Here is a 7,195-nt window from a genome sequence, read left to right on the forward strand (position 1 = left end):
GACAGGACAAACACTGATCAGCACCGTAAACTGCGAGCTCACTAGTCTGCACTGTGACGGCTGGATTTATGTGCCGCTGGCTTGTTTCGGGGTGGGGAGTTAATGTAACATCGCCTTGCAGTTTGTGGCCAGAGTTGTGTGGGCCTAGAGGACAGAATAAGTGGAATATCTCTAGAAAAAGGAAACTTCTTAATGAACACAGTAAAACGTCATAGATCATGCAATAAAGAAAACGTGCATTCAACTCGGGAAAGTGGATTGAGTGTAAACTTTACTTTTAAACTTTAAGAGGTTTTCAGCAGCTGTAACAGGCCTTGATACAGTACATGCAGTAAAGTGTGCGAGACAGAAAGAGGATGTTGTCTTTGCTTTACGACACAGTTTATTTAAAAAGGCACCACATAAATATTTTTAAAATAGCTTCGTAACATGACATGGTTAGCTTTCTGAAAGTATGATTAATACAGGAGATATCAAGAGAAAATAGGCAACATGAGCCAACACATAACGTGCAGTTAAAATGCCAGATCTGGGCTTCAGAATATTTCGCTTTATGTGTGGGTAAAAGCTGGGAATGTTTTGGAAAAGGGCACGCATTTAGATTAGATAGATGAGCGCTGATACGCGAGCAAAGAGAAGCCCACTGTGTAGCCAGCCTTGGTTTAGATACAGCAGATGGCTTTAAATTAAAGTCTCATCAACACCATGAATAGAAATCTGCTCAATTTGCTGCGTAGGTGTCCACGGAGATAAAAAGTATAAGAAAATAAATGGCTGTAGAAATACTTCTGATAAATTCAAAGCACTTTTTTAGCCAATGGAATTTTAGGATTAGTGTTAATTAGTTGCAGTGTGGTGTATTGGCGTATATGGTATACAGCTGCAGCATTCAGTGTTTAGGAACATGTTACAACCCTTTGTAAAACTATAAAGGCACCAATGGACATAGCAACACCCAGAAAGTATGTTCCCCCACAAAGGACACAATTAGGAATTTCTTCATTTCTTGATTTCACAAGATCTCACAGTTCTGAGAAGTATTTTCCCAACTCCTTTGCAAATGTCTGCACAGTAAAAAAGAGCCCATGAGATGGGGAAATGTCAGATCAGTTGACATGTGGTTCAGAGAGAGAGAGAGAGAGAAAGAGAGGGGAGGGAAAAATGCGTGGGAGGCGTGTGAGCTCTGCTGTGGGAGACTGCATGAAATGGCAAAGGCACAGAGAGGAAATTGCAATCAAACCACTTTAACAGCCAGAACTGCCACTGGAATCATTTTTACTGTTTGGAAATTGAAAGCAGGTTAATCTAAAGACGAACAAACAGGGTTTGTGTGTCCACGTTAACTGTGACGCTCATTGTAGCACTGTAAATGTAACCTCCAAGTTTGAGAATGAGGACGTAATGATGCTTAAAATACAATTTTTGTGAATTTATGTCCCTGCACCATCTCTATGGAGTATCTGTTGTTCTAGTAGATGTATCACGGAGACACAATCTGCCCTGTATAGACATTTTAATATGAATTCAATCACAGTGAGATCTATATCAGGTATTGTTTGTTTTTACATTGTCACATTCCCCATTGGGACCTTTGCCTATTTCTTATTTAGTAACATTTTCTCTCAACCTGTTAAACACTGCCAGTAGTACCTTCCTCTAAATACCATCTATGCGTTTAAATGTAACCCCTTCAAATTCAAGGTATGACCATCAAACTCCTTGTATCCATTGTTTTCCAAGTGTATTTGGCCACAAAGAGGGGAAATCCATGCAGCATGATGAGAGCACTCTCTTGATCTAAACTGGTCCTGTGGCACCACCTTGTGGCCAAATGCAGGTATTGCCCAGGGAGCGCACCTCTCAGAGATCCTGCATTAGTAATAATCATAATAGCAATATCCTTTATTTATATTGCACATTTCAAACAGGACACTGATGTTGCTTGCCTGATTCCCAATGGAAGGCTCTTCCGGCAAATACTACCCTCTCCCAGCATCAAAACATCCCAGACCTTTTGTCTGCAGATGTTAAATAGGCCCTAAACAGACTGCTATCTCAGCACCAACTTGATCTTGATGATATGAAAGTGAATGCTGGATGTCTTTTAACTGCAGAGACTAACTAACTAAGTTTTTGCTCAGAGTGGTTTAACTCTTAAAGATCCCAAAAAGCTCCCCACCACACTGACATGAGATCATCCCAACGCTTCAAAAATACTCCTCCTTTCTTCCCTGTTGCCACCATGCTGCTTGCTTTTTTGCATTTTTTTTTTTTTTTTTTTTTTTTTTTGGTCAGAAATCTGTTTTTAATTTTCTTTGGGTATCTAGCTTGCACTCAGAAGTGTTTCTTTTTTCAGCCCTAATGGGTTTGAACCCGAGCGCTGAGATTATTTTCCTTCCACAGCAGCTTTGCCTCAAAAGTGTTTGCATAACCAGACCTCCATTCGGTGAGGAGCATTTTAACCCGACTAGCAGTTTGCGTGCAGTATGTAGGCCAGTCATTGCCATGAGTTGGTCCTGCACAGCAGTGTTTCTCAATCCTTGTCCTGGAGTACCACTGCCCTGCATGGCTTGAGAAACAGTGATGCACAGGATCATCATTGTGGTCTGAATTCTGGAACATCATCCTATACTGCCCTCTGCTGGTCAACAGGAGAAACTGAATTGCACAGTAGCTGTCTGCAGATGCAAAGCTGTGAAACCACAAATTCTTAAAGCTCAACCCATTGTAAAACAATCATTTCATAAGTGTTTACATTCTGTTTGAGAAGACTTGTGTGTAAATGTGTTTATTGTATTGTCAAATTAAATATATTTAGTTTAGCTTTGGTTCATTCCGTCACTACAGAATGATTTTGACATTGTTGTTGCCTTAGCTAACAGGTGTTAGCTGGCTGAATTTGGTAGCGTTGTTAAGTTTGCTCCCTTAAGAGAGGCAGTGATAAAAACCACCATAATGACAAGTGATGTTACGAAATGAAATATGCCATTGTGACAAGAGTCCTTATGAAATAAAATGTTGCATTATGTCAGGCTTCACTGTGAAATAAAAGCATATATTAAAATAAAAGTGCCTGTAATTAAACAAAAATCATGTCCAATAAAATTCTGTCATATGAAAAAGAACGATGAAATAACAGTTTTCTTCATTCTTTTATGATGCTGAGCCCTTTGGGGTTCCATAATTCTCAATGTCGAAGACAGTGAAAAAAACACCAACACCAGTAATGTTTAACATAATTTATATTTATTTTCTTTTGAACAAAATGTTAATAAATGTATTTGTTTTACGTCCAAAAAAGATCATGACTCGTGGGACGCATTTTATAAATAATTTCATCCAAGTCTTTTGTAGAAAAAAAAGAAAGTAAATTAGCAAACTAAAGCATCTCTAGTATGACAATATGACAACTTTATCATAATTTTTTTCTCTATATTTGAACCCTTTTCTCAATTCAAGCTTCATTTTTTTTGTATATTTTTCTTAAGACCTCTTTATCTCATCTTTTTAACATCCAACTTAGTCCTACTCATCAACTCACACCACTGCTTGAGACAACGGAAAAATGCGGCAAAAATCTCAAAAAACAGACGAAAACCAAGGAGGCGAACAGAAAACACAGTGAGATTCCAACAGTGGGGGGGTAGGGGGGGCGCAGGGGACGTCTGGGGAGGGGTGGGCGGCCATTTTGGGATCTCACATCCTCAGAACATATTTACAACAGAAAGGACAAGGGGGTTGGTGGTGGTGGCGGAGGCGGTCAGGGAGGGTCGGTGGGGGTTTAGTTTGGGGTGGGGTTCATCTGCATAGATCCACAGGACTCAGATCATGAACAGCTAGAGACCGAGGGGACGGAGCATTAAGTGTGGGCCTATTACATCCGCTGCTGTCTTCAAGAGAGTGTATTTCTCGTCGTCACAGTTTGTCAGGGAAAACAGAGGAACAGAACAACACGTCACACAAGAATATCAAGCAAAAGGGGATCAGAGAGGAAACTGGGGGGTGGGCTAAAGTCCAGGGACTGCATCTTGAAAATCCAGAGGCAAGTGTAGACTTGACTTCCATGTGACATCCCACTGCGATGATGAGTGTGTGAAGAGCAAACCGACGGTCGTTACGTGATGCGAGGCGAGTTGAGGTCAAGCTGTTAATGGGGAGGGGGAGCGTGATACCATGTTTTCACAGCCAAGAACAATTTGGAGGAGATGTCAAAACTCCAATCTGTCTTTTGCTGATCATTAGAGGCAACCAGGATGGAGGACAAAAAAACCAAAAAGCTTCATTAAAGATATGTAGCGTCTTTAGCTTTACATTTTTTGCTGTATCACTAGTTGCTCACGGTATCAGATTTTAGCATCGGATAAATCTCTCATTCTGTCAGATCTCAGCGCATTCCTCGCTAAAAAGGGGAGTTTAAACTCTTCTTAATCCCTGCATGACCCGTCCTTCGTGTCAATGTGCACTTTACTGGCAGCAGCCACGCAAAAAAAAAAAACAAAACTGAACAAAATCGGATGGATCAGCCCTTGAAAACTCCTCACACTCCTCGCATGCTGACACTAACACAGCCCTTTGCTAGTCTGTGAAAGATAGCAGTTGATCAGCTCGCCTAAGGGTATTTAAGAGTCGACGGATTGATTGATTGATTGATTGATTGATTGATTGATTGATTGATTGATTGACTGACTGCCTGGCTGGCTGGTCTCTTGCAGCAGCTCAGAAAAGCCGAGTCGACAATAGTGAAGATGCCACAAAGCAGGACACTAACACTGGCTGTTTTTTTTTTTTTTCTATATTGCTCCATTGCCAGTATCTGCCTCACTGGGCGTACGCAGCAGAGAGGCACTCAAAGATCTGGGGCCTCATTTATCAAACCAAGTGTGGAACAGGGTCTAAATGTGTGTGGAGGAAACGTCTATACAAACACGAAAACTGGTTCTGCTTGTGCACATGCAAGCTCGCTTCCACGCGAACACGTTCCCAGGCTGACTGTGGAGGGGCCGAGCAGCCTTCAGGTGGCTCCTTTTTTGTGGGCAAAAGCAGAAACTGAGAGAGAAAAGTCTGTCTGTGTTCCTGCATTGTCGCTGGTCTTATTTTAGTTATATGTTCGACAGCGTTTACGCTATTTAATTTGTCGTCATGCAGCTAGTCATTAGGGTGGGTATTTTGCCCAGGCTTGTGCCAATTGGTGATCAAACTGCCTATTGACGGCCTGTGATGGCGTGATTGTAACAGAAAATGAACTCTAAAATCATTCGCAGGAGAAGTTTCTGCTGGAGTGGCCTGACTGTTGTTTTCATTTCCACGTCTTTCCGCTTCTCTTCTCAGACGTCGGAAGCGGTGTGGAATTTGATCACGGCTCATGAATCGACTCGGTATCGGACAGGAGTGTGTAACAGAGCCACCGGTCCACTCGTCAGTGTCGTGTTTTGCCTCGCCTAAGGCGTGAAAAGAACACGCTCTCATTCTGCGCTCAAGTTAGCGAGAGCAAATACAACGTGTGGTTCCTCGTTCAAAGTGAAGCTTGCTGAGAAACACTTCAGGTGACGGTCGCCCTTTGGTTGCGTTTAGGGACCATTAGGGATCTTCTAGTGGATCGGTGGGTCTATAACGCACTTCGGCCTGATACTAGGCTGCAACCAGTAGCCATTATCAAGCCGCTGCACTGCAGATATTGACATTTAAATTGTGTGAGTGCGGAAAACGAGACATTAAAGACATCGTGGAATGAAAAATGCATTTTCCATGTTCTTCTCTCTTCTATCAGTTATTCATTTATCTCTTTGATAAAAACACGTTTTAGTATTTTTATGCAAAAATCCTCTGTTCCTCTAAAACATAAATGTATTTTAAAACACTGACGTTGAACTTGGGGGCAGTTCCATAAGCTTATTAAATAAAGGTGATTTGGGTCGACTTCATTTCAGCTGGGAAAGAAAACTTTGTTTACATTCCCAAAGAATGTGGTTGAGGTGTAACTCAATCATTTAACCCTGATCCTCCTCCTCCTGATGTAACGATACAGATGAGGGAGGTGTAGGTGGAGGCCATGCAGCTCCTCTGTTCTATTTGCTGAGCCACTTTTTAGCTTAGCTTACATGTTACTGTGATTTTGATGGCTAAATTTCAGTCAAGGTTAGAAAAGCGCAGCCTACACTTTATCATTAATGCTCACATGGTTGACAGCAGTGTTGTTTGTGTGTTTGCAGTTCAGGTTCTCCACGATTACAGCTGTGGACCACCGGGGTTTTGTTGGTACTAAAGGTCCACGCATTCTCGAGCACAAGAAGAAACGGACAGATCGGATTCTGTGCATAGAAACGAGTGTAGGCACGGTTGATAAATGAGGCTCCTGGTGTTTTGGCATCACGCAACTATTCTCTAGTGTCCCTGGGTTGTCCCTGTAGTCTCGTGTACGACAACTCTAAATACTCTCTGTGGCGTTAAGGCGAGCCACCGGGCTGCCCGTCTGCAACACCAACACTACCGTATGAGGTAAACTGAACACTTAAGCGACCGGAGAACACCACTTCCTGTCTGGGAGCAGCTAAGCTCAGTATGAACTCCTGCAGCGACCCGTGAGCGTAAGCTGAACCGTCACTACCTCTGCACTTCATCGCTCCTAACTTGCTCAATGGCCCAACAAGTTAGAAGAGAGAGCGAGCCAGTCTCAGAGCACTTAAGGTCCTAAAACATGTAGGCATGTACCGTCGTAAGGGGGTGACAATAAGTTCTAAGGGGACAAAATACAAGCTGAACATTAGAATATAGAAGAATCACATACATTTTGTTTTCAGAGAAACAAGACCCACATGAATGATGGATGAGCTGTTCCTGGCAGGCCCTCGAGCAGCATCACATACAAGGTAGTAAGACGATGCCTCGGAGGTGATGGGGAGTAGGAAGTGGAACACAGCTGATATGTCAAAACATTCTGGCACCTTAAAAAAGAAAATACAGCGAAAAAAAATCTGAAGGTAATGATGAGCGAGAGCGCACACTTCATCAATGTCCATTTCTTCCTGTGACGAGCCATCCACACACACACCGAAAACGTCGGGAGGGGAGGGGAGGGAGGGAGGAAAGGAGGGAGAGGGAGGGACAATATGCTAGAAAACATTTGGATGGAATAGAAACAATGAGCAGGTTTCAAGTGGCAAGAGGTCAGTTCTTTAGGGGGGTGGTTCGCAAACAC

The sequence above is a fragment of the Chelmon rostratus genome, chromosome 24, assembly GCF_017976325.1.
Source record: "Chelmon rostratus isolate fCheRos1 chromosome 24, fCheRos1.pri, whole genome shotgun sequence".
NCBI lineage: Eukaryota > Metazoa > Chordata > Actinopteri > Chaetodontiformes > Chaetodontidae > Chelmon > Chelmon rostratus.